The sequence below is a fragment of the Lissotriton vulgaris genome, chromosome 9 (assembly GCF_964263255.1).
Source record: "Lissotriton vulgaris chromosome 9, aLisVul1.2, whole genome shotgun sequence".
NCBI lineage: Eukaryota > Metazoa > Chordata > Amphibia > Caudata > Salamandridae > Lissotriton > Lissotriton vulgaris.
Genome location: NC_141697.1, coordinates 782,770,984 through 782,798,372, shown reverse-complemented (window position 1 = coordinate 782,798,372; position 27,389 = coordinate 782,770,984). Strand labels below are relative to the sequence as shown.

Sequence of the window (27,389 nt, the reverse complement as noted above, 5' to 3'; positions counted from 1 at the left end):
GAGGGTGAGGGGTTGAGGGTGAGGGGTTGAGGGTGAGTGGGGGTGAGTGAGGGTGAGGGGTTGAGGGTGAGTGAGGGTGAAGGTGAGTGAGGGTGAAGGTGAGTGAGGGTGAGGGTGAGTGAGGGTGAGTGTGGGTGAGTGTGGGTGAGTGATTGAGGGTGAGGGGTTGAGGGTGGGTGAGGGGTTGAGGGTGAGTGAGGGTGAGTGAGGGTGAGGGGTTGAGGGTGAGGGGTTGAGGGTGAGTGGGGGTGAGGGGTTGAGGGTGGGTGAGGGGTTGAGGGTGAGTGAGGATGAGGGGTTGAGGGTGGGTGAGGGTGAGTGAGGGTGAGTGTGAGTGAGGGTGAGTGAAGGTGGGTGAGGGGTTGAGGGTGAGGCGTTGAGGGTGAGTGAGGGTGAGGGGTTGAGGGTGAGTGAAGGTGAGGGTGAGTGAGGGTGAGTGAAGGTGAGGGTGAGGGTGAGTGAGGGTGAGGGGTTGAGGGTGAGTGAGGGTGAGGTGTTGAGGGTGAGTGAGGGTGAGGGTGAGGGGTTGAGGGTGAGTGAGGGTGAGGGTAGGTGAGGGGTTGAGGGTGAGTGAGGGTGAGTGAGGGGTTGAGGGTGAGTGAGGGTGAGGGTGAGTGAGGGTGAGGGTGAGTGTGGGTGAGGGTGAGTGTGGGTGAGGGTGAGTGAGGGTGAGGGGTTGAGGGTGAGTGAGGGTGAGTGAGGGTGAGTGAGGGTGAGTGTGAGTGAGGGGTTGAGGGTGAGTGAGGGTGAGTGAGGGTGAGGGGTTGAGGGTGAGTGAGGATGAGTGAGAGTGAGGGTGAGTGAGGGGTTGAGGGTGAGGGTGAGGGGTTGAGGGTGAGTGAGGGTGAGGTGTTGAGGGTGAGTGAGGGTGAGGTGTTGAGGGTGAGTGAGGGTGAGGGTGAGGGGTTGAGGGTGAGTGAGGGTGAGGGTAGGTGAGGGGTTGAGGGTGAGTGAGGGTGAGTGAGGGGTTGAGGGTGAGTGAGGGTGAGTGAGGGGTTGAGGGTGAGTGAGGGTGAGGGTGAGTGAGGGTGAGGGTGAGTGTGGGTGAGGGTGAGTGTGGGTGAGGGTGAGTGAGGGTGAGGGGTTGAGGGTGAGTGAGGGTGAGTGAGGGTGAGTGTGAGTGAGGGGTTGAGGGTGAGTGAGGGTGAGTGTGGGTGAGGGTGAGTGAGCTACATCTAATGACTTCAGAGGACTGCTTATAGACTGTTTAAATTACAACCATTGTCGATAGTAAGTACTATTGACCCTGATAACGAAAACACACAACACCAGCTGTCACGGCAGACTGAAACACCCCTCTAATGCACGCTGGTTAATAAAACGAGGCACAACACCGAGGAATATTGACCAGATCACTAATAAGATTGGAGCGCCAATTGATTTTGAACCAAATCAATAGGAGATTAACACAATATTTGTAAAGCAGTGGAATGTGGTGGGGACGTGGCGCAAACAATAAGTGCAGCTAGATCATATACTCAAATACATCCAAGATAGGGTGTTAACGAATAGCGGGTAATTTAACTGAGTGATGCGGCTTCGCACTATGTCCTCAAAGTAAAATGGAGATTAGCAAGCTGGAAAATCTGGAGGGTTACTTACATGCCGCTGGTACCAAAAGTGTCTGCCCGCTTCCCTCGATGTGTACACGGGCTTGTCTTGGCCGATTATTTTTAAATAGGTAAGCCAGAGCGCGCCAAACCAGATTGCTCGGTATTTCCGGGTCACGTGATCAGGGCATTCAAGTCTACGCAGTGCCAGACTCTATGGTGCGTGCGTGCTGGTACAGCAGGCAACACTAGAATGCTGACCCTTAAAAACAAATCAGAAGGCGCTTCGTGAAATCGGCGACACAATAATCTTCGGCACAATAGTAAAAGCAAGCACCAGTAGAGGCGTGTTTGGAAACCGAAGACTGGGTAAGGGGAGAGATGCATGGATTGGAGAGATGCAGGCTGTACTATGCAGCCCCATTAACGATCCCGCCCAAGCAACCATTTTGTATTTATTTACCTGGACAGCCGCAGTGGCGGACTGAGGAACGCTCGCGATATTTACAGGCAGCGCTACTGGATATGGAGCCTGCGTGTAGAAATAATTGGAAACAAGGCTAGCGGCAGGCAGGCAGGGGAGGAGAGGAGGAGGGGGGAGGAGAGTAGGGGAGGCACGGCCTAGCGGCCGTGCAATCAAGTAGTGAGGGGGCGGAGCTGGGGGAGGCTGTGGAAGAGAGTAGGCAAGGCGACACGGCGGGAGGGGGCGGAGCGGGTAAACAAAGACGGACATGCACGCGCCCGTGACTTTTAAGGTCAATGCGCATGCGCATAAGCTTAATGCGCATGCGCATTGACCTTAAAAGTCACGGGCACTGCAAGGAATCGCCACGATTCCTTGCAGTGTGGATAAAGAGTGGATAACTCGCAATACTCTCGCCTTGCTCGATGCGCATGCGCATCGACAGGCGAGACCTAAAAAACGAGGAGAAATAAAGACATTTCTCCTTATTGTGCCTCCCTTTTGTCTCCCTTGGTGAGGCGTACGTTTTTGGCGCTCCCTCAGACTTACAATTTCTGGTAGGTCTGGGGCAGTGTCAAACAGCCATGCATGTTACTGGACACGCCCCCAGCAACACCCATGGAACGTCTCTTTCACCCAGCTTGCTGCGTGAAAGGGGCGCACATATTTAAAAGGCCATGAAAAGCCATGTGATGTGGCTTTACGTGGCCTTATAAATGTACCAGTGGTACATTGCGCCACTGGAGCGTCAAAAAGTGACGTTCCGGCAGCGCAACAGTGCCGGTATGAGGTCCCTCAGTATTTTCCTTTGAAATCTAGACAAGTTAGATATTCTATCATTTTATTTCCCGTTTTGAACTTAATTGCAATTATCACTGATCTCTGATCTATTCTGATACCAGAAGCGAGTGCTATGAAGCGCTTGCAGTTGACCATGTTGTCAACCCAATAAACAAGAATGACACACATGATGGTGTTTCCACAGCACAAGTGGTTGATCACAATCACTCAAGAATCTGACCTCACTAAAACATGTCATGTTAGGACCAAAGGAGGTTGCACTGCTACATTTCACCCAGGTCTGCAAAAAATACCTCTGTAATTGAAAATGGTAGATTGTTGAAGGTTCTCAGATGGAATTTGTGAAGATGGGGAAAGGGTGGGAAAGATGGGTTTTTGCAGTAGACCAGCGGCCTATTGGCAAAAATGGAATCAGTGAATTCGAGAATCTTTACGAGTCCCCTGAAAATCCTCAGGCATTCATAAACACGAGTCTGCAATGGCGTGTGGATTCCTATCTGTGCAGACATCACCACACCTGCAGGATTATCTAAGCAGGACTTTCACCAGGTAAAACCTGACAAAGTTTGTGCAGAGAAAAATTGCAGCTCACCGAGACGTACCTGTACTAAGGATGAAGAGACGACGGTTAAAAGGTGCGCATCCTTCTTTTAAAAGACCAGAGCGGGAGGCAAAGTGTGTGCGCGAGCAGGGGGTAGAATGCATATAAATGCACCCGCCCTGACAAGTAAAACGCTGCGCCAAAGGGAAGCAATTTGTGGCTCGAATGGGTGCAGGGCCGCCGGCGTATGGTTAAGGGGATGGAGACGAGAAGGGGGAGATTGAAAATATGCACGACACCGTAGAAAGAAAGGATGGAGGCTTAAGGCACGCTGAAGGGCGAGGAAGGCGAGGGAGGGAGGAGAAATGTCAACAGTTTGGACAGGTCCTAGTACTACAATAGGTGGGGGGTGTGCATGTCAGATCAGTTTTGGGACAGAGCTGCGTGTGCTCAAATGACTTTATCAGCATCGTTCAAGGAACGCCCACCGAGACGTACCTGTACTAAGGATGAAGAGACGACTGTTAAAAGGTGCGCATCCTTCTTTTAAAAGACCAGAGCGGGAGGCAAAGTGTGTGCGCGAGCAGGGGGTAGAATGCATATAAATGCACCCGCCCTGACAAGTAAAACGCTGCGCCAAAGGGAAGCAATTTGTGGCTCGAATGGGTGCAGGGCCGCCGGCGTATGGTTAAGGGGATGGAGACGAGAAGGGGGAGATTGAAAATATGCACGACACCGTAGAAAGAAAGGATGGAGGCTTAAGGCACGCTGAAGGGCGAGGAAGGCGAGGGAGGGAGGAGAAATGCGAGAAACGTGTGAAGCAGGGGGCGGGGGTAGCGGATACCTTTGAAGTGCACTTCAAAGGCTTGTTTGCAGAGCGCACGCTGGGGGATGACTGTGGGAGGGAGGCTGGTGTCTGTGCACGCGCTTTTAATGGCAATGCACATGCGCATTGAGCGAGCTTTCACGGGCACTTCATGGAATCGCCCGATCTCGGTAAGCTCTGTATAAGCCCCTTTATATCGAGCTCCCGCTCTCAATGCGCATGTGCGCATTGAGATAGGTCGCTCGACCTAAAAAGGGCCATAGGGCCAAATGGTAAAAACAAAATTCCCCTCCCCCAACCGCCCACCCTGCACCCCTGCAGATGACTACGGCCTACCCCCCTAGCAGCGTGCCTGTCGCCCCATGAATGAACCCGAAATATAGAAAGAACAAAGGGAAAAAAAAGGAAAGAAAGAAGGGACTAAGACCCTACCCGAAAAGGAGAAATGGAGGAGGGCTATGTCATACGCCTTCCCGGACTCTCCCCCCCCCGCCTTAACGAAGAATCCCCCACAATGCTGACACGATCAAGCAGATCACAATAAAACAGTTCACCAGAGGAAACTATAAATCCCGCCCCGGACTCCGTTAACCAAATAAAGCAATCCCGTTACCGATAAAACAATAGTGTGAAATCTCAAACAACAGTCTCAGCCTTGGCCACGCCGATCAAATTTGCTGATCCCCTCCGATAAGTAGAGCCCCACCGTAAAGTTGGCAAAGTTCACACAGAAGTTGCCGAAACATGGTCTATCAGACGAATAAAGGATGGCAAGTCCCAAAATAGACGCTTGGGTCCAACGATGCCCCTCCCCGACTCTAAGACCAGGCACTATCCCGTCCGCCATCTCGATGGACCAGCTGGGAAGGGGGTGCGGCACAGTCCAACACAGTTCACAGTAACGAGCAAAAGTCTCCAAATCGGGAACAGCAGTGAAATGTTCCGCCAATTGCCGTTCCAAAGATTCCGACCTTTTAGGTGTATCGCCAATCTCCACATGTTCGAACCGTTCCACTTCAGTAGGGGCAAGTATAGCTCCAATCACCGGGTCCAATTGCACCGCTGGGGCAGCTATAGGGAAATGAACTGGCCACCGGGTCTCGGGCAGCAAGTCAGAGTCAGGTCCCGATCCTCTAATTCCATCCGCTGCCGACATCAGATTCCAGGCCTGGGTCTCCATAGTCGCCTGAAGTGCCTCAAGGACTGCCATCACTGACCGCAATGACCGGGGCGCACTTAACCCGCTCAGCCGGGTTCCGCATAGCATCGGGCATAGTGATCCCCATGGAGAGGCGCCTTCCCCGGGGTAAGATTAGGCGGAGCAGGAATGAACCGTGAGGGACAGATCGTCAATATGCGTTAGTGCGCACCAAGTCTCCGACCCAACGGCACCGGCGCTGCGAACGCCAGGCCTCCGGGTCTAGGACCCCCACCACACCACCTCGGGCGTCACTCGTCTCCTCACCTCCGGTACAGTGCCAGGCAGCAGATCGGCAGCAAAGCAATCATAAAGATGTCGGAAGTTCCATGGACCGGACCCTGCCGCTCTTTCCGGTCCGCTGTTGTTCAACTAGGTCCCGGCTAGACCAACACTTGAGACCCCGGCTTCCAGACTGGGTTAGGCCTCAAATCAAGCCTCGACATTACTCCACTCCACCATGTCGGAAAATTCTCGGGATTGCTCCATCAGACTGCAGAGTAGTTCATGCACCCGGATATGGGGCGAGAAATCAGGATAGTCGACAGGATCTTCGAGTGAAAGACGGAGGTCGGCGGAGCCGGGAAGCTATGCGGCCATCTTGCTTGCTATCGTAGCTCCTCGTGTGCATTATTTTTGTCTATTGCCTCACACGTCAAGGTTGTGTTGGCAGTGCAATAGTGATTTAATGCTGTAATGTTCGGTGTGCATTACATATTTGTTTCTCCCTCGCACGTCATTCATTGTGCGTTATTACATCCATGATGGAACTTGTGCAAACCATTTTTTCTTTTCATGTTCTTTGGCAGAGGGAGATGGATGTGTTGTGGTGTTCTTCAGGGTGTACTGGATAAGTGTGGTGATTGCATTTTCCCCGAAACATTCGCAAATGTTATGATTGCATCCTGCCTGAAACACGTGCAATCTTGTAAATGTGACTTTACATGTTTCATTACCATTCTATATTTGAAGAATACAATTATTTATGCTATATGTTCTTAAGTGAACTAGAGAGGAATCATTTATCTCTATCATCTTATTTGACCTTATTGACTTAATATCCTAGAAAGTTATTTTATTATTGTTGTGAACTAAGAATGCATTTACATATCTAATATGATTTTGTGATCTAATTGATTTCAAGTCCAAGCAACGAAATGTGATTATGTTCTTCACTTTGCTTCTTGTTTTTTTATTGTTTCTAAAGGAAGGAGATATGTTATATTCCATACTTTCTAGTCCTGGCTGCTCAGCCTGCATGTGTGTGATGTCATAGACTGTTGGGTGTGTGTGTGCATGGTTTGAATGAGTGATTAGTTAGATTGAGTGGGGCTGAGCAGCAGGATGCTGCTCCCGGTGGGGCACCCTGTACCAACTTACATAACTAATAAATATACTTAGCTACATCTCCGGCTCCTGGTCTGCCTATCTATGATGTGGCCTCTTCAGTTACAAAAAACGGAACCTTTTGGAGTCTGCCATTTCGAACTCTGTCTGCAGCTTTTCAAAGGAAATCAGAGTCTGGCCCCTCCATATGTTGCCCCGACTCTTTAATACCTATGAGCCCCCTTCTCTGTAAACCCTTTAGCTTTTGGACGTCCCACAGTAGATCGCTGTCCCATAACGGCGTCCGATTAATCAGCTCACCCTCCCATCCCAGGAACCTGGTGGCCTTGCAACATGCCCTAACCACCATCTGAGTATGGGTCGACAGCACCCCTTCCAGTCTTCTCCTGTAGAACAGTGTTGGATAGCCCTGGCTGCCCATGGCCCCTTGGTTCACTCTATATGCTGGTTCGTCCCTGTATGTAAATACCCAACCGTTGATTACAATTAGCTGAGTCACCCAGTAGTATATACGCACATCTGGGACCACCAGTCCCCCTAATATATATGCTTCCCTGTAGCTTACCCAGGATGATTCTCAAGCTACCCTCATCCCATGGAAGTCTGCACAGATCACTGCTAACTTTCCTAAAAAAGTCTGGAGATACTTTCTAGGGTTTTGTAGCACGTACAAAAAGTGCAAGAGGGCATCATCTTAAAGAGGACGCCCCTACTCAACAGGGACACTGGGAGCGCACACCAATGGATAACAACACTACCAAGGCGATCTGAGGGTACACATGTTTCCTCAGAAAGTCCTCTGCATTTCGTGTAACATAAATGCCTAAGTACTGAAAGCCTTCCTGTACTATCGGGCCATACATTGCTCCGACAGGGCTAGGTTGCCCCAGCAAGGGGTAATATCAAGGGCCTGTCCCAGTTGAGCTGATACCCAGAGTGATTACCAAAGAGCTGAAAAATGTAGAAGATTCTGTTGACTGTGTGGCAGGGCTGCGTGGCATAGGGTAGTATGGTGCTGGTGTATAGGAAGATACGTTCTTCCCATTCTTCCCCAGCCCCAATACCTCTCACGAGTGGGCCCTGAAGGACCCAAGCCACAAAGGGTTCCAGCACAAGCGCAAAGATCAACAGGGATAGGGGGAAACCCTGCCCCCTGCCTTTATGTAGGGCAAATGGGCAGGAAAGTGTGACATTTGCCTGCACCCTCGTAAACGGGTCTTGGTAGAGAAGCTTGAGCCAGGCACAGAAGCGTGGGCCAAACCCTAACCTGGCAAAAGCTGCAAATAGATAGGTCCATTCAATGCTGTCAAATGCAATTTGTGCATCTAATGACAATAGTACTGCATTCTCAGCCTGAAGAGATTTGGTCATATGCAGAAACCCATATAAGCATCACAGATTCATCGGGGTGCGCCTGTGTGGCATAAATCCGGATTGGACTGGATGGACCACTGTGGATATATCTGCCTTCAACCTATTTGCCAGCGCTTTGCCAGTACCTTAGCCTCCACATTCAGCAGTAAAATTGGCATATTGGACGGATGTGCTATCTTGGACTGCAGATGAAGAGAAAGCAACACTTATTTTGGCACTGAAACAGGGCTTTAAGTGGGAGGGTCTAGCCCAGTCTCAAACTCACCATTAATTAAAAACTGACTTTAAAACGGATTACTTCCGGACCCTATATTCATGTCCTTAACTTTAACAGACAAAAACACCGATCGATTTCTTAACTTGACTGTAAACACGTTTTTTCGTAATCCATGTCACCCATGTCGTCCTTGTTGACATTTGACACATTTTACTGCATCTTCAACAGCCTAAGAATATTTGCTTTTTCCACATATTCTGTTCCAGAATGTTTTTTTCTCATGCAACATATGACTCTTAAACAGCGCATACTTTGATTTGAGTTAAATGTGGGTGTCTGAGTGAGCTCATGTTGTGGCTGGGCATTTATGAGAGGCACTATTGAGAGCTCTAAAGTCGAGGCTGAAACCAGTGCAAGTTCCCCACAGTGCCTGTCTGTGGGTCACAAAGGTGTTATGACAACATTCATATTCAAGCCTTAGCATCTTTGCAGAGAGCTCAGTGCAATGGCCACATATGTGCCAACTGTGATTGTGGTTCAATGAGAACTATGTGAAATAGGTACAAACCTGTCAAAATATTAACATCACAAAAAGAAAATGCACAGCTTACAGGTGAGTGAGTGGTTGAGTTTTGTGTGGTGGGGGGGGCTGGTTAAGTAGAGCAAATAAAGAAGTACGTCCAAAAGGAGAGAGTGAAAAGACAGTGCTGAAGTATTAAAAGATCATGTGTGAGGTATGCTCAGAGGAGTTCAGAATGGTGTTAGGAGAGGATGGGCGGAGTTGTCTAACAAAGTAAGAGACTGCAGAGGAAAGTAGTGTGCAGAGAAGAACAGGTGTGATTGGGAAATCCTGAATACCACTACTTCTTCTGCAGACTTTAGTAACGTTTCATTTACAGTCTTGCAGTTTCAGAATTGCAATATTTTCCATCCAAATTATTTACAATAAAATGATTGCTGTTTCTGATTTATTTGATACTCTATTAAGCGTTGGCAAAGAAAACGGGTCTGGCTTCTAAAAAAACATAACTATTTTTATTGTTTTTAAGTTGCATAAAACAAACAGCTAAAAGGACGTAAACGAACACCCCACAACCAAAGAGGTGGGTACACACAAGCTGCCCCCCCCTTACGGGACCGGCACAAGACTACACAGCATGATTAGGCGTGGGCGGAAAATCCGTTCCGCTCGCGGATTTTGCGGATTTTCGGGAAATCCGCAATCCGCGAGATTTGCGGATTTCCCGCAAAATCCGCAAATTCGCACGCAGCGGATTTTTTTGGCGGCGCGCGGCGTTGGTGATACAATTTTTGCGGCGCGCGGCGTTTATCATCGTTTGCCGAGTTGTTTTTTTCGATAGTTTGCGAGTGCTGCGCCATTTTGGATCTTGCTGTGTGATCCCGCGGGAATTGGCGAGCGCGATTACGTCATCGCGGCTTGCCAGCGAGAGTTTGTCAACGCGAGTACGGCGAGATCACGTCTCGCGGTACTTCGCAAATTGCGAGATTTGAGATGCGGCGCGCGAAAATATAAATTTGCAATTCTGCACAAGAAATCCACCAGCAAGCAGCATAAACCTTCTAGAAATGATGATTTTTATGTGAATAACTCCTTAGTTTGACATTTGCCTGCACTTTTTTAGCGAGGAGTCCATTTTGGGGAGGGGGGCAGGGGGGTGGGAGGAAGGAAGTGCCCCATAGTCTTCAACTTCCTGTTCCTGTTCAGCAGGCTCCTCCCAGTGCTTTGTCCATCTCCTGGTCACTTTTCATTCGGATGTGGACCTGGAAGGATTACCTTTTGTGGATGCTGCTGGATCTTTGGATTTGAGGCCTTTTTGACTTTCTTTGGATCACTGTTGGATTAGAAATTTTACAAGTAAGTTTGTTTGGGGCATTACAGTTGCTGCAACTAAAATTTTGGGATTTTCGATTTTTTTGCTGTTTTGGGGCCTTTTCCCAGGGGTACTCAGTGGTGGGTGGACTGATTCTTTCTGTGGGTTGTCTTGAATTTAAACATCATGGAGGCCATAGATGAATTGGGATTGTGCTGATTTTTCTGTGTTTTTCGATTTTTTTTTTTTGTAAAATTTTGTGTTTTTCGATTTTTGACCTGTTGTTGGGGCCTTGACCAGGGGTAGTGAGTGGTGCATGGGGCCTAGTCTTTCTGTGGGCTGTCTTGAATTTAAACATCATGGATGGAATGGGATTGTGCAGATTTTGCAGTGTTTTTCGATTTTTGGGGGTGTTCATGGGGAGGGACATGCCATGTGGCTGGTGGCCATTTTGAGTGCAGCTACAGGCACTGGCCATGTGCTGGCAGGCAAGTGGCCATTTTGAATGCAGGCTTTGTTGTTAGGCCTCCAACCATTTTGCCTACTTTTCAACCTTTATTTATGCCAGGGGTAGTGAGTCTTGCATGGGCCTAGTATTTCTGTGGGTTGTCTTGAATTTAAACATCATGGAGGCCATAGATGAATTGGGATTGTGCTGATTTTTCTGTGTTTTTCGATTTTTTTTTTTTGTAAAATTTTGTGTTTTTCGATTTTTGACCTGTTGTTGGGGCCTTGACCAGGGGTAGTGAGTGGTGCATGGGGCCTAGTCTTTCTGTGGGCTGTCTTGAATTTAAACATCATGGATGGAATGGGATTGTGCTGATTTTGCAGTGTTTTTCGATTTTTGGGGGTGTTCATGGGGAGGGACATGCCATGTGGCTGGTGGCCATTTTGAGTGCAGCTACAGGCACTGGCCATGTGCTGGCAGGCAAGTGGCCATTTTGAATGCAGGCTTTGTTGTTAGGCCTCCAACCATTTTGCCTACTTTTCAACCTTTATTTATGCCAGGGGTAGTGAGTCTTGCATGGGCCTAGTATTTCTGTGGGTTGTCTTGAATTTAAACATCATGGAGGCCATAGATGAATTGGGATTGTGCTGATTTTTCTGTGTTTTTCGATTTTTTTTTTTTGTAAAATTTTGTGTTTTTCGATTTTTGACCTGTTGTTGGGGCCTTGACCAGGGGTAGTGAGTGGTGCATGGGGCCTAGTCTTTCTGTGGGCTGTCTTGAATTTAAACATCATGGATGGAATGGGATTGTGCTGATTTTGCAGTGTTTTTCGATTTTTGGGGGTGTTCATGGGGAGGGACATGCCATGTGGCTGGTGGCCATTTTGAGTGCAGCTACAGGCACTTGCCATGTGCTGGCAGGCAAGTGGCCATTTTGAATGCAGGCTTTGTTGTTAGGCCTCCAACCATTTTGCCTACTTTTCAACCTTTATTTATGCCAGGGGTAGTGAGTCTTGCATGGGCCTAGTATTTCTGTGGGTTGTCTTGAATTTAAACATCATGGAGGCCATAGATGAATTGGGATTGTGCTGATTTTTCTGTGTTTTTCGATTTTTTTTTTTTGTAAAATTTTGTGTTTTTCGATTTTTGACCTGTTGTTGGGGCCTTGACCAGGGGTAGTGAGTGGTGCATGGGGCCTAGTCTTTCTGTGGGCTGTCTTGAATTTAAACATCATGGATGGAATGGGATTGTGCTGATTTTGCAGTGTTTTTCGATTTTTGGGGGTGTTCATGGGGAGGGACATGCCATGTGGCTGGTGGCCATTTTGAGTGCAGCTACAGGCACTGGCCATGTGCTGGCAGGCAAGTGGCCATTTTGAATGCAGGCTTTGTTGTTAGGCCTCCAACCATTTTGCCTACTTTTCAACCTTTATTTATGCCAGGGGTAGTGAGTCTTGCATGGGCCTAGTATTTCTGTGGGTTGTCTTGAATTTAAACATCATGGAGGCCATAGATGAATTGGGATTGTGCTGATTTTTCTGTGTTTTTCGATTTTTTTTTTTTGTAAAATTTTGTGTTTTTCGATTTTTGACCTGTTGTTGGGGCCTTGACCAGGGGTAGTGAGTGGTGCATGGGGCCTAGTCTTTCTGTGGGCTGTCTTGAATTTAAACATCATGGATGGAATGGGATTGTGCTGATTTTGCAGTGTTTTTCGATTTTTGGGGGTGTTCATGGGGAGGGACATGCCATGTGGCTGGTGGCCATTTTGAGTGCAGCTACAGGCACTGGCCATGTGCTGGCAGGCAAGTGGCCATTTTGAATGCAGGCTTTGTTGTTAGGCCTCCAACCATTTTGCCTACTTTTCAACCTTTATTTATGCCAGGGGTAGTGAGTCTTGCATGGGCCTAGTATTTCTGTGGGTTGTCTTGAATTTAAACATCATGGAGGCCATAGATGAATTGGGATTGTGCTGATTTTTCTGTGTTTTTCGATTTTTTTTTTTTGTACAATTTTGTGTTTTTCGATTTTTGACCTGTTGTTGGGGCCTTGACCAGGGGTAGTGAGTGGTGCATGGGGCCTAGTCTTTCTGTGGGCTGTCTTGAATTTAAACATCATGGATGGAATGGGATTGTGCTGATTTTGCAGTGTTTTTCGATTTTTGGGGGTGTTCATGGGGAGGGACATGCCATGTGGCTGGTGGCCATTTTGAGTGCAGCTACAGGCACTGGCCATGTGCTGGCAGGCAAGTGGCCATTTTGAATGCAGGCTTTGTTGTTAGGCCTCCAACCATTTTGCCTACTTTTCAACCTTTATTTATGCCAGGGGTAGTGAGTCTTGCATGGGCCTAGTCTTTCTGTGGGTTGTCTTGAATTTAAACATTATGGAGGGCATGGATGGATTGGGATTGTGCTGATTTTGCAGTGTTTTTCGATTTTTTTGTGCTCTATAACTGAACTGATGTTCCTCTGTCTTCCATTTTTTTTAGGTGCACAAGACTCAAGAGAACCACCAGTGCCAGGAAGAAGTCCTGCAGCGGTGTGTGTGTGCAGCATAACGTCACGCGACGTCACGTCTGGCCTCAGACAACTCTACAATTCGTGCAACTGCGGCCTGCTGTCTGACCTGCTCTGAAGAAGATGGCCCCAAAGAAAGGTCTCCGTAGCTCCTCTAGCAAGAAAGTTGCTAGTAAGGAGCAGAAGAAGCAAGTTACCAAGGAGGCTGGTGTGTCACCCGCCACTTTTTTTGGGAGCAAAAGAAAAAGTACGCCTGCAGCAGCAGGATCTGCTGGGGACCAACCTGAGAGCAGCACCCCTGCTCCATTGGGTTCAGTGCCTCCACCACCACGCCAACTTAAGTCAAAGCCCTTGAGTGCTTCAGAGGCAGTCAGTGTACTTCTCCAATCACCATCGACCAGTGATGTTGGCTCATCGCAAGAAAGTAGCAGCAATGTCCCTGAATCAACACAGGTTGTTGTAACTCATCTGACAAGTGTTGAACAACCACAGCCGCAACAACAACACCATGTGCAAGTACACGCCCAAGTACATGTGGAAGGAGAGGCAGCAAAAGGAGATGCGCAAGCAAAGGTGCATGGACGTTCACAAGTGCCCACAATAGTTGTTCCTCCCGAAGTAGGGGCACATTTGGAAATCGACAATGAAGCTGAGGTATCATTGGAAGCCACTCCTCCTGATGATCATTCATTGTCTTCCACATCCCTAGCAAGGAAAAGATCAAGGGGGGTGTCTACATCTTCTTCAAGCCCACCTCGTTCTGGTGCAAGTGATCTGTCTTGGGAACCACGACAACTGCGGTCTGACAGTGAGGCAGAGGCACACCATGATCTGCCACCGGTACCTAAGCGTAAAAGGAAGGTCGTCCAAAAACTCAAACCTATGGAGTGTGATGAGGCTCAACAAGAAGTGACAGATACTGCTGGTGATGAAGCCTCTCACGATGACGACGAGCCAGTCATCACAAAGGTCACTGCAGCCCCACCGGGCATGCAGCAAAGAGACATTTTGACCCTATCCCGAGAAGCTGCTGAGCGTGATGATGATGTCGGCGAGGAGGCAATGGAAATGGAATCATTAGATTTGGAGTTAAGTAGTACACCAAAACCTACCGCTTCCATATTTCTTCCTCGCAAGAAGGTACCCACCTCGTCCTCGACCTCAATTCGTGGTGGTGAAAGTGCAAAACGTACTGAAGTTCGGCAATCCACATCCTCCACTTCATCTGTCATTAGCAGCAGGACCACCACCACCAGTATCGACGCCTCCTCCGGCGGCGGCCCCCGAAGACATTTCAAGTCTCCAGTTTGGGACTTCTTTAGTGTTTGCCCAAAAAAGGAAAACGTAGCCATTTGTAGCCTTTGTAAGCTTCGATATAGTCGTGGTAAGCTTGGTTCTAACTATGGTACCGGAGGCCAGAGAGGTCATCTTGAGAGAAGGCACCCTGTCGAATGGTTTCCGCACCTAGAGGCGGTCAAGAAAGCCGGAATTGCACGTAATGAAAACGTTGATTTGTCATCTGCTGATGACGAGGAGGTAGAAGAAGACGATCCAAACACTTCACTTACACCCAGTTCCCATGTCAGCAGCACACCCCATGGGAGCCACACTAAGAGTGTGGGAGAGAGTGAGACATCAATGCGGAAAAGTTCATCAGCGAGCGTAACTGGGTCGAAGAGATCATCATCCCGTAAATCATTGGTCCAGGGCAACATTAAAAAGATGTTGTTTACAGAAGCGCAATATGAACGCAACCACCCAATGACCCGTCTGTATAACACTAAGCTGGCTAAAATGCTAGCTCTGGACCTTCTCCCTTTTTCTTTTGTCGAAGGGGTTGGTTTTCTAGAATTAGTGGCAGCGCTCTGCCCTAAATGGAAGGTTCCTAGCCGGTTCTATTTTGCCCGAGTTGCGGTTCCAGCACTACATGAAGATGTTCTGAAGGCGATTGGGGCAGCTTTGCAGAAGAGTGCTGTTCACACTATACATCTGACAACAGACATGTGGAGCAGTGGCGCAGGCGCTGATTACATGTGCATCACTGCACACTGGGTCTCTTTTTCAGGGGCTAAAGCAAAGCTAAACTCAGGTGTTGACACTAACATTGTTTTTAAAGGTGCTCGGAAACATGCAACACTAGCCATGTTTGGTTTGGATAAACGTCACACAGCAGAAAACATTTTGGATGTCTTTAACACAAAGGTCCTTAACTGTCTGTCCCCACTAAAACGCAAGGTTGGTTATGTTTCCACGGACAATGGCTCCAATATAGTTAAGGCCATGAGGGACGGTTACTATTTCAGAGTGCCGTGTTTGGCGCACTGTATAAACCTGGTTGTCCAAAAATTCTTGGGTAATAAACTCAGTGCAGCGTCCAGTGTATTGGAGAACTGCCGAAAAATTTGCAAGCATTTCAGGCATTCTTTTAAGGCCCGCAAGCAGCTGAGGAGCATGCTATATCAATGTCAAATGCCAGTGAAAGCACTCATCCAGGAGGTGGTAACACGTTGGAACTCAACCTTCTACATGCTTGAGCGTCTGTATGAGCAGTATACGCAACTCGATCAATATTTCTTGAAAGAGGGTATAGAGGAGCTGAGGATGGGTGGGCCGCAATGGAACATAGTTGAAAGCCTAACACGCATGCTTCGTCCTTTTGAGGTCTTCACGCGTGCAGTCAGCAAGGAGGACTCTAATTTGGGAAAAGCTATCCCATTGTTGTACATGCTGGAGGACCAACTGAAGGAGGTGTGTTCTGTGTTTCGAAAAGATGACAAAAAGAAAGGCTCTTCTTTGCTTCTGGCTGAGCAATTATTAGAGCTCCTACAAGGTGATGAACGTCTTCAAAAGATCCACTCAGAACAGCATTACATTTGTGCTACTATTCTGGATCCACGCTACAAAAAGGCGCTGGCAGGCAGAGCATTCTTTTCTTTTGCTGATGAAGATGTTACAAAGTACAAACGTTGGCTAGCCTTGTCAGCCAAGAAGTTTGAAACAGAACGGCTGGAAATTGAAGGAAATGGCAGTACATCAGCAGGCCATCCCCAGTCAAAACAATCCACTTCTGCACCTGTGGCTGTGGCACAAGTGACCTCTCAGCCGTTAAAGACACCGGCAACCGCATCATCTGCACGAAAGACAGCAGAAACATTGGAGGCTGAAGAGGATTGGCTAGCTCTGCGTGGGTTTGGTTCTCAAAAGGCCAGAGGCACAGCAAGAGCTACGCAAAGTGGAGGAACCTTGGAGGAGGACCTTGAGTCGATGGTGAAGGACTATCTGAATGACTCCACAGAGGTCTATGTTAATTCTGACCCATTGGCGTATTGGCATGGGAAAAAAGAATTGTGGCCACAGCTCACCAACCTGGCTTTAAACTACTTGTCTTGCCCACTCGCAAGTGTGTCTTCTGAACGGGTTTTCAGTGCGGCTGGTGGGATTGTAACTCCCAAACGGAGCCGCCTCTCGCCCAAAAATGTGGAGAGGTTAACAATGATCAAGATGAATCAGCACCTCATACCACCAGATATAAGAGTACGAGAGAGCGTGCCGGATGAAGAGGAGGTGGCCAGCACCATAGATGAGGGAATTTCTACTCTGTCAGGTGGCACTGACCTCACCCGGGCTGAATTCGCAGAGTATGATGACGAAGCCTTATTCTTATTCCTGGACCGTGATTCCGACTTCGAGCCCTGAAAATGAGACAACGAATCAATAACTTTCTTTTTCATCCTTATTCACTTTTATTCCTGTGTGTCTGTCTTTCTTTGTTGTGCACAGTTAATATAATTCAAACTTTAATCAGATTATCACAAAGACAAGCCCATCAGCAGAACTGTCTTCACTTGTTTGCTAATTTATTTGAAGGTGCCGCAGTCTGCATTCCTCAGGTTCACAAGTTCAGAAGAACATGCTCCTCTATCCTCCTCCTCCAGACTCCTATTTCCATCAAAGCAGAGGGCTGGTTTACGCCCAATGAAGAAAGACTCAGCACTTGTGGGGGTGTTGTTCTACCTCTTTGCAGGTGAGTTGACGGGTCTGGGGCCATTGCTGGGAAGCACTAAAAGTGGTTTGTGCCAAATCCGAGGCGGAAATTTTTTTGTGTTTTTGATGACTTGCTTGCCTTTGAGGTGCTCTTAGGGGGGGTTCCGTCTGTTTGTGGGTGAGTTTCATGGTCTGAGAGCATTGCTGGGACACTCTAATCTTGATTGCATTTGCTTTTCAGGAAATCCGTCGTGCCAACCCCGACTTATGGCCTAGCTACGCAGCGCGTTTGGACCGAAGGCCCAGAAATATTGCAAGTATGAGATTTTGCTTTTGGCCTGTTTGGGGGTGTTATGCTTCTTGGCGGGTGGGTTGCCGGGTCTTGGGGCATTCCTGGGAAGGTCTAATACCGGGTAGAAGTGGTTGGGACAAAATCCAGGCCGATTTTTTTTGGGCTATTTCAGACATTTTGCTCTATGTAGCGTTTTCGGGGGCCTGTTTGGGGGGCTTGCTGGTGTTTGCGGGTGAGTTTCGTGGTCTGGGAGCACTGCTGGGACACTCTAATCTTGATTGCATTTGCTTTTCAGGAAATCCGTCGTGCCAACCCCGACTTATGGCCTAGCTACGCAGCGCGTTTGGACCGAAGGCCCAGAAATATTGCAAGTATGAGATTTTGCTTTTGGCCTGTTTGGGGGTGTTATGCTTCTTGGCGGGTGGGTTGCCGGGTCTTGGGGCATTCCTGGGAAGGTCTAATACCGGGTAGAAGTGGTTGGGACAAAATCCAGGCCGATTTTTTTTGGGCTATTTCAGACATTTTGCTCTATGTAGCGTTTTCGGGGGCCTGTTTGGGGGGCTTGCTGGTGTTTGCGGGTGAGTTTCGTGGTCTGGGAGCACTGCTGGGACACTCTAATCTTGATTGCATTTGCTTTTCAGGAAATCCGTCGTGCCAACCCCGACTTATGGCCTAGCTACGCAGCGCGTTTGGACCGAAGGCCCAGAAATATTGCAAGTATGAGATTTTGCTTTTGGCCTGTTTGGGGGTGTTATGCTTCTTGGCGGGTGGGTTGCCGGGTCTTGGGGCATTCCTGGGAAGGTCTAATACCGGGTAGAAGTGGTTGGGACAAAATCCAGGCCGATTTTTTTTTGGGCTATTTCTGACATTTTGCTCTATGTAGCGTTTTCGGGGGCCTGTTTGGGGGGCTTCCTGGTGTTTGCGGGTGAGTTTCGTGGTGTGGGAGCACTGCTGGCTATATATACTTTACTTTGCAAGAGGTTTGAAGCAAATCCATGGTGGCTGAGGGGACTTAGGGCCTAGCTGCAGAGCGCGCGCGGAGTGATTTGGGAAATTTGTGAAAAAGTGACTAAGTCCCCATTTTTGTACTTTTGCTCTTTGGCTGTTTGGGGGTCTTCTACTCGTTTTCTCCTGGGTTGACGGCTCTGGGGCCATTGCTGGGAAGCTCTAATACCGGATAAAAGTGTTTTGGACCAAATCCCAGGCGGAATTTTTTTTGTGTTTTTGATGACTTGCTTGCCTTTGAGGTGCTCTTAGGGGGGGTTCCGTCTGTTTGTGGGTGAGTTTCATGGTCTGAGAGCATTGCTGGGACACTCTAATCTTGATTGCATTTGCTTTTCAGGAAATCCGTCGTGCCAACCCCGACTTATGGCCTAGCTACGCAGCGCGTTTGGACCGAAGGCCCAGAAATATTGCAAGTATGAGATTTTGCTTTTGGCCTGTTTGGGGGTGTTATGCTTCTTGGCGGGTGGGTTGCCGGGTCTTGGGGCATTCCTGGGAAGGTCTAATACCGGGTAGAAGTGGTTGGGACAAAATCCAGGCCGATTTTTTTTGGGCTATTTCAGACATTTTGCTCTATGTAGCGTTTTCGGGGGCCTGTTTGGGGGGCTTGCTGGTGTTTGCGGGTGAGTTTCGTGGTCTGGGAGCACTGCTGGGACACTCTAATCTTGATTGCATTTGCTTTTCAGGAAATCCGTCGTGCCAACCCCGACTTATGGCCTAGCTACGCAGCGCGTTTGGACCGAAGGCCCAGAAATATTGCAAGTATGAGATTTTGCTTTTGGCCTGTTTGGGGGTGTTATGCTTCTTGGCGGGTGGGTTGCCGGGTCTTGGGGCATTCCTGGGAAGGTCTAATACCGGGTAGAAGTGGTTGGGACAAAATCCAGGCCGATTTTTTTTGGGCTATTTCAGACATTTTGCTCTATGTAGCGTTTTCGGGGGCCTGTTTGGGGGGCTTGCTGGTGTTTGCGGGTGAGTTTCGTGGTCTGGGAGCACTGCTGGGACACTCTAATCTTGATTGCATTTGCTTTTCAGGAAATCCGTCGTGCCAACCCCGACTTATGGCCTAGCTACGCAGCGCGTTTGGACCGAAGGCCCAGAAATATTGCAAGTATGAGATTTTGCTTTTGGCCTGTTTGGGGGTGTTATGCTTCTTGGCGGGTGGGTTGCCGGGTCTTGGGGCATTCCTGGGAAGGTCTAATACCGGGTAGAAGTGGTTGGGACAAAATCCAGGCCGATTTTTTTTGGGCTATTTCAGACATTTTGCTCTATGTAGCGTTTTCGGGGGCCTGTTTGGGGGGCTTGCTGGTGTTTGCGGGTGAGTTTCGTGGTCTGGGAGCACTGCTGGGACACTCTAATCTTGATTGCATTTGCTTTTCAGGAAATCCGTCGTGCCAACCCCGACTTATGGCCTAGCTACGCAGCGCGTTTGGACCGAAGGCCCAGAAATATTGCAAGTATGAGATTTTGCTTTTGGCCTGTTTGGGGGTGTTATGCTTCTTGGCGGGTGGGTTGCCGGGTCTTGGGGCATTCCTGGGAAGGTCTAATACCGGGTAGAAGTGGTTGGGACAAAATCCAGGCCGATTTTTTTTTGGGCTATTTCTGACATTTTGCTCTATGTAGCGTTTTCGGGGGCCTGTTTGGGGGGCTTCCTGGTGTTTGCGGGTGAGTTTCGTGGTGTGGGAGCACTGCTGGCTATATATACTTTACTTTGCAAGAGGTTTGAAGCAAATCCATGGTGGCTGAGGGGACTTAGGGCCTAGCTGCAGAGCGCGCGCGGAGTGATTTGGGAAATTTGTGAAAAAGTGACTAAGTCCCCATTTTTGTACTTTTGCTCTTTGGCTGTTTGGGGGTCTTCTACTCGTTTTCTCCTGGGTTGACGGCTCTGGGGCCATTGCTGGGAAGCTCTAATACCGGATAAAAGTGTTTTGGACCAAATCCCAGGCGGAATTTTTTTTGTGTTTTTGATGACTTGCTTGCCTTTGAGGTGCTCTTAGGGGGGGTTCCGTCTGTTTGTGGGTGAGTTTCATGGTCTGAGAGCATTGCTGGGACACTCTAATCTTGATTGCATTTGCTTTTCAGGAAATCCGTCGTGCCAACCCCGACTTATGGCCTAGCTACGCAGCGCGTTTGGACCGAAGGCCCAGAAATATTGCAAGTATGAGATTTTGCTTTTGGCCTGTTTGGGGGTGTTATGCTTCTTGGCGGGTGGGTTGCCGGGTCTTGGGGCATTCCTGGGAAGGTCTAATACCGGGTAGAAGTGGTTGGGACAAAATCCAGGCCGATTTTTTTTGGGCTATTTCAGACATTTTGCTCTATGTAGCGTTTTCGGGGGCCTGTTTGGGGGGCTTGCTGGTGTTTGCGGGTGAGTTTCGTGGTCTGGGAGCACTGCTGGGACACTCTAATCTTGATTGCATTTGCTTTTCAGGAAATCCGTCGTGCCAACCCCGACTTATGGCCTAGCTACGCAGCGCGTTTGGACCGAAGGCCCAGAAATATTGCAAGTATGAGATTTTGCTTTTGGCCTGTTTGGGGGTGTTATGCTTCTTGGCGGGTGGGTTGCCGGGTCTTGGGGCATTCCTGGGAAGGTCTAATACCGGGTAGAAGTGGTTGGGACAAAATCCAGGCCGATTTTTTTTGGGCTATTTCAGACATTTTGCTCTATGTAGCGTTTTCGGGGGCCTGTTTGGGGGGCTTGCTGGTGTTTGCGGGTGAGTTTCGTGGTCTGGGAGCACTGCTGGGACACTCTAATCTTGATTGCATTTGCTTTTCAGGAAATCCGTCGTGCCAACCCCGACTTATGGCCTAGCTACGCAGCGCGTTTGGACCGAAGGCCCAGAAATATTGCAAGTATGAGATTTTGCTTTTGGCCTGTTTGGGGGTGTTATGCTTCTTGGCGGGTGGGTTGCCGGGTCTTGGGGCATTCCTGGGAAGGTCTAATACCGGGTAGAAGTGGTTGGGACAAAATCCGCGCGGAAAAGCCTTTAGTTTTGGCACTTTTTGTAACTTAGGGTTCGTTAGGGTTAGCCCTAGCAGCAGGATTGCATGTGTATCGGGGTGTTCTAGATTTTTCAAACTGAGTTCTGGGGTCTTAGAGCACTCGTGAGAATGTGTAATTTTGGTTGCAAGTCATTTGAAGAAAATCCATGGTGGGAAAGGGGGGATTTGGCATAGTTAAAGAAAGCCTTTGCCACTATTCTTAACTTAGGGTTCGTTAGGGTTAGCAGTATTTCTATTGCATGTGTTTGAGTGGGGGGGATTTCGAGTCTTGGAGCGATGCTGGCTATGGCTACTTTTGCTTGGTTGCTTGCAAGTGGTTTGAATACAATCCACGGGGGGTAATGGGTAATTAGGGTACTTCGGCCTACTTTTACTTTCAAAGTAAGTTTTGTCTCCAGTTTTCTGCTAGGCCTCGTTTTTTGGGTGGGAGCACTGCTAGGAAGATCTATTTTTGTTCTAAAACACAGTTTACAGTACACCTAGCTTGAGGGGCAAGATCCGCTACATTAATTTGCCCATACTTACTTATCCTTCAAAAGGTGACTCAGAGTACGCACTTTCAAAAACATTGTACTGTCTGTCTACTAGGAAAAACAAATTGTGACTTTTTGCACTCCACAGCCTACATACCTTATATTTATTTATCAGTGGTGTTGTAATATTATATCACTTCCTGTTTTTCGTTGAATAATTACAGGCCGGGTTTCAGTCTCTGCAATGGGGAAAAAAGGATGGAGTCAGGCTTCACAGTAGCGAGCCACAATTCAGCATCAGGCAGGCAGTGGACAGGGTGTCTTCTGGTGACCAACATCGGTGGACGAAGCGTCGGCTGCAATGGAGGAGTGCCGCTAATAGGAGGATTTTTTTTCTGCGGGCAACTTACTTACCACTTCCAACAGGACCACTACAACCACATAGATACAGTATCCCTTGCCTTTTTCTCTGACTGTGACTGCATTTCTTTGCTCTCTCTCGGCTTCTACATTGATCCCTTAACACATCACTTAGTCCACTCCACTATCTGCACCACACATAGTCATTTGTAAGTGCTCCTACGTAATTCGCAAGTCGCAGCACGCCCCAGGCCGTAGAGGACTGGGATGGCCCCAATGATGAAGCATGTCACCAAGGGGCAACCCTGGTGAGTGAGGGGACACCTAGAAAAAAAGCAATTTCTCCTTTTCTATCTACTATACCTTCTGTCAGGTTACGCAGCCCCTAAGCGCCTACCGTACTATGAAACTACATTTCCCATGAGTAGGCGGGAGACTTGCAGACTATTTAGTGAGACTATATGAGAGTACCCTTGTATGTTAGGACATCACTTCACTGATGCCTGTCTTGTCTTCTCTTACAGGTATCCTTTCCCTGCTGACCCTACCTTTACCCATCCCACATTTTTTATTTTAGTTTGTTATTTTTCTCCCTCGCCTAATGCCTCGAACACCCTGTGTTTACACTTCTGGGTGTTGGTGACATTTGGAGGTGGAACCATATTTGCATCGACTGGATCACGGGGAGTAAACGTGACACCTTCCAGACCAACCCCATTGAGTGTTGTTGTGAATGGATTTATAGTGACCAGCAAGGCTCTCGGGTATCTGGCTACAGAGACCTTATGTTGAATATAGTTATCAATAATTCCACACAGGCCCTGTACTGTCGCATTCTTTCTTTCCACAGTTGTCGATGATATATTCTTACTCTGCTTGACAAAGAACCATTGCTAATGTGAAAGAACTTCAACCGAATTAGTAGTTATACTTTACCATTTGTTAGGCTACAATGTGGCACTGCTCTACTGTACTTCTGTCACCTGCTATATTCTCAGTTGTACCGTTGAATTGCTCAGGAGGACAAACCAGATTTCATTTTCTTTTTTTTCATAGGCATGCAACTGCCACTGTGTCACACCACTACTACCACCGCTATGAGGAAATTTTATCCGACCAAGATTGCCAACGTTATTCGGTGTTTCCCGTGGAGCCAGCCCTGGGCCTAGCCCTACTTTCAAACACAAATTACAGGTAAGATAAGCGTTTGGTGGTTTGGGGGTATAATGGAGTATTAGTACGAGAGACGAGAGCCTGAAGGTAGTACTACTAAAGTCCTAGGACTCTTGGATTCACTTCACTTAGTCTGTGAGAGGCACTTAGTGTTGAAAACATTTGGGCATTTACACTTAAAGGAAGAAAATGGAACTAAACTTTCAGGAAAACAGTCAACGTTAAACCCCCACCCACCAGGCAAGCAGTAAAAAACAGGTATGCTCAGATAAAGTTTGAAAAAGTATATTTATATCCCTAACAAAATAATCTCCCGCAAGACCCTCCCTAACCCCAACGATTGTCCTTCAAAAGTCCCCAAAAACCCAACTCCCAATTCCCACCCCCCAAAAGTCTCTAAAAAAGGGGCAAGGGACACTATGGGTGGATGCTGTTCACTTTTTGGGCCAGGGCATCATGCTCCTCGCGGAGCAAGGCGAGCTCCTGCTGAAGGCGGGACACCATCAGGGTGGTGCGGCGCAGGCGTGCCTTCACTGCCTTGCAGGTGCAAGGCCTGTGAGAAGCAGCTGTTGGCCTTGCTGCTCGGCGGTGGCGTTTGCCTTTGGCAGCCCGGCTCAGTCTCGGTGGACCACTGTGCTGGGTCACGGTGGCAGCCGGTGAGGCCACGGAGGACGACGTTGTCGTTGTTGTCGACCGCACACTTTCCACGTCCTCCAGGGCCACCAGCCGCCGATATTCCGCAACAGTGGCCTCGATTCTCCGTTGCCGGGCCGCTCTAGCCAGCTCCTTCCTCCTTGTTCGTTTGGAAGGAGAACCTATATGAAGAAAGAAAGACATAGTCTGTAACCAATGCTCTTTAAGATTAACTCAATCATTCAGCAGAAATGTGTGCTGCAGTACAACTAGCAACTTGCAAGCGCATTACATAACTATTGAGGCCAGTATCTATCTAACCTCACACTTCTTCATCCTTGCTCTAACATTAGTGGGAGTTTAAGGAACAAATTCTATGAGCACTGTGGACTTCCATTGGAGTCGACTATGAAAGTACACCAGTCTTATTCTTCTTCTTGTCTCTTGTTTTGGAAAATTGGTACGTTATTTTCTGCAAGCCGGCATAATGCCAGCGCGGTAAACTTGCACCCGAGAAAAAGAGACGCACGCCATGAGGAGTGACCTAGACTTGCGTTGCCGTTGCGTTACTGTACCCGTCCAGTACATGCAGGTGGTGAATCTCTTACTTTTCTATTACGGGTGGCACTGAGAATACTCTGTTACAACTCAAGGGCTACTGCTTAATTAATTTAACTTTCACCCTACAGTGGAAATGAGTACTAGAAATGGAAAATTGAAGAAGATAAATAATCTGATTATCTATCACTTCACATGGGATGTTTTTGCTTATATATGGGATGACTTTAGGTGCTTTGCTTTTTATTGAGTGACAGGCAGTGATACACCCACACATGAATGACTGAGTACTACTAAACTTATTAAGAGAGGTAGGGAGTGGCCACCATAATAACCGGATCTATGCAGTGCTTGCAATACAAACTACTGCTACTATTTATGGTAGTATTTGGACAAAATTAAAAGTTCTTTTCCTTGCCTTTCCTACACTGGAACGGACGTGCGGGTGCAGTGTTAGTGTTACATGCTCTTCAAAGTTACACTTAGTTCATCCACTGACCGTCTACTCTCTCTAGATCATGGGTACTCACAAACTTTCTCTCAGGGGCTACATTTACAGTGTAGTTTGGGGCCGAGGGCCGCACTGGTGGGGGCGGAGTCAGAGGGGGCGGGGCTAAAGCAAAACGATAACTTGTGACCATGAGGTTGCACACAGGTCCCTGCAGCAGATGCCCTCATCCACTGAGCCACCAGACCCAGCATTTACATACATCTCTCTCCCTCCTGCTGTCCCTCCTGCCCTCCCTCCATCTCTCTCTCCCTCCTGCCCTCCCTCTCCCTCTGTCATCTCACTGTGTGTGTGTCTATCTGTGTCAGCCTTCAGCCCGGGTTGAGACCGCTTCCTCAACGCGCACACACAGACAACAACACCAAAGTACTTAACAGGTCTTTAAAAGACCATTAACATATTATTGAGGCTTTGTTTGTTTTAGCGCCCCTGCTTCTCCACCCTGACAATCACTGCTTGCCCGGCCCCACAGAGCAGAGGCTTAGTTCTATTTCACCTCTTTGTGGCCTTGCATCTCCACTCTGCTCTGTGGGGGCCGGGGGAGCAGTGATTGTCAGAGTGGAGATGCAGGGGCGCTAACAGGTGAAATACAAAAAAGCCTCTGCTCTGTGGGGGCCGGGGGAGCAGTGATTGTCTGCAAGGTCAGCGCACCGCCAACGAAGGCTTGCCGGGCCACCACCGGCCCGCGGGCCGTACTAGGAGTACCCCTGCTCTAGATACACATATGCTATCTAAGAGTCAGATAGTAGCATGATCCAGGTATATGGACACATACAGTTTCTGTGTCACCCACCCAGGCTGTTGTCCTTCCACCCATCATTGCTTCATCATTCACCCAGCCATGCATCTCATATTCTTGCCTTCCCAGCTAGTCTTCAATCTCAATAAGTAAGGAATATATAAGAGCTTACCTCTGGCCGCCACCACCGTCTCAACTCTCACATCCGGCGCCGCCGCCTCCTCCCCTGATGTTGAATTGCCCTCCGCCTCCGTGTCGAGCACCACCACCACACTGGCCCCGCCACCAGATGTTCCACCTACAAAGTACATTTAAGAATCTTAGAATAAAGCACTCACTAGTCACTAGTATTTGGTCTAGGAATGAAGACATGTGAAAACAATGTAATTTGTGACTGTCTACGTTAAAGTTAAAAAAAATGTCCCTTTTTCCAGGGAAGGTTGTCTTGCTGCACTTTTTGGCACAACTGATGAAGGCTGATTTTTTAACACGCACCATTTTTCTCCACACAGACAGAAGATGGACTTCTAACAACAAGATCAAGTTGAAACCAGGTGAGAGCTCGGCTCGACCACAAGAAATGTCTTCAATTAATCGTCAGCACTAACCACTTTTCCATTATCAGTTAAACGTTTAGTTTTATTATGACTTCATTTTAATAAATGTGTTTACTTTTAATAAAGCTTTTAAATTTAAATACAATCTGTGTTTTTTGGTCCTCCAGACTAGAGTGACTGAACGAAAGGTTTTGCAATTTTTGCAAGCATGAGTCCAGATAGAACACTTCAAAAGACATTATGGACAATCCCAGAGGACTGCACTAAGTTGATAGAGCTATTGCTGACTAGAATCATGGGAGTTTCGCCAACCGTGCAATCTTAGTTAGCTACACAGACAGACTAATAAGAATAATCTAGTAATACCACAGGGAGTCATAGTAGAGGCAGGATAAGAATTTAGATACAGTCTACAAGAAGAGCAAAGACAATTTTGAAAAAATTCAAATGAGGAACGCTAGGAAAAATAGGTACTAGTCTAAAATGAAAACTTACTGGGGCCAGCAGAGGAGCCCTCGCCTGCCCGATCCTGGCCCTGTTGATGAACAGCATCCGCCGCCTGCTGCTCCTGTGTCCTCCTCTCGCCCCTGGGGGGAGCTGACGTACAACATGAAAGAAAGAACAGAAAACATGGATGATTGTTGCTTGTCAATGTCAACCAAATCAAACATTTCAAAAGAACAATAACAAAATATTTCCGCGAAATTATATTGATTATGGTTACTTTTTATTTATTTGCGGACCTGTGACTTCGAAAGTCACGTAACTCACTAAACAAAGTACTGAAACGTTCACCTAGGACTGGCAGGCAGCAGTCCGCAGGCAAGACGCAAAGTGACAGACAAACTCCATTGTGATTTCAGTCAGATCAGTGACAACACTAACAGTTGCCTGCTACATTACCAGTCATTTAAATAGTCAAACTATCAATCCACCGCCACTATTTTTCTTATTGTCAGGGTTACAAAGGAAGGGGCAGATTTAAGCCCTTGCGGCTCTTTTGCG

The 27,389-nt window shown here is 48.1% G+C and overlaps 1 long non-coding RNA gene across 1 annotated transcript; it reads right to left on the bottom strand.

Moving 5' to 3' along the window:
- Nucleotides 1–23,901: 23,901 nt before the first annotated feature.
- Nucleotides 23,902–26,986, bottom strand: LOC147692254 (uncharacterized). The gene is made up of 3 exons (XR_015299817.1): nucleotides 26,880–26,986; nucleotides 26,000–26,125; nucleotides 23,902–24,204 (listed from the first exon to the last, which is right to left on the bottom strand). It is a non-coding gene; the product is annotated as an uncharacterized LOC147692254 (long non-coding RNA).
- Nucleotides 26,987–27,389: the final 403 nt, after the last annotated feature.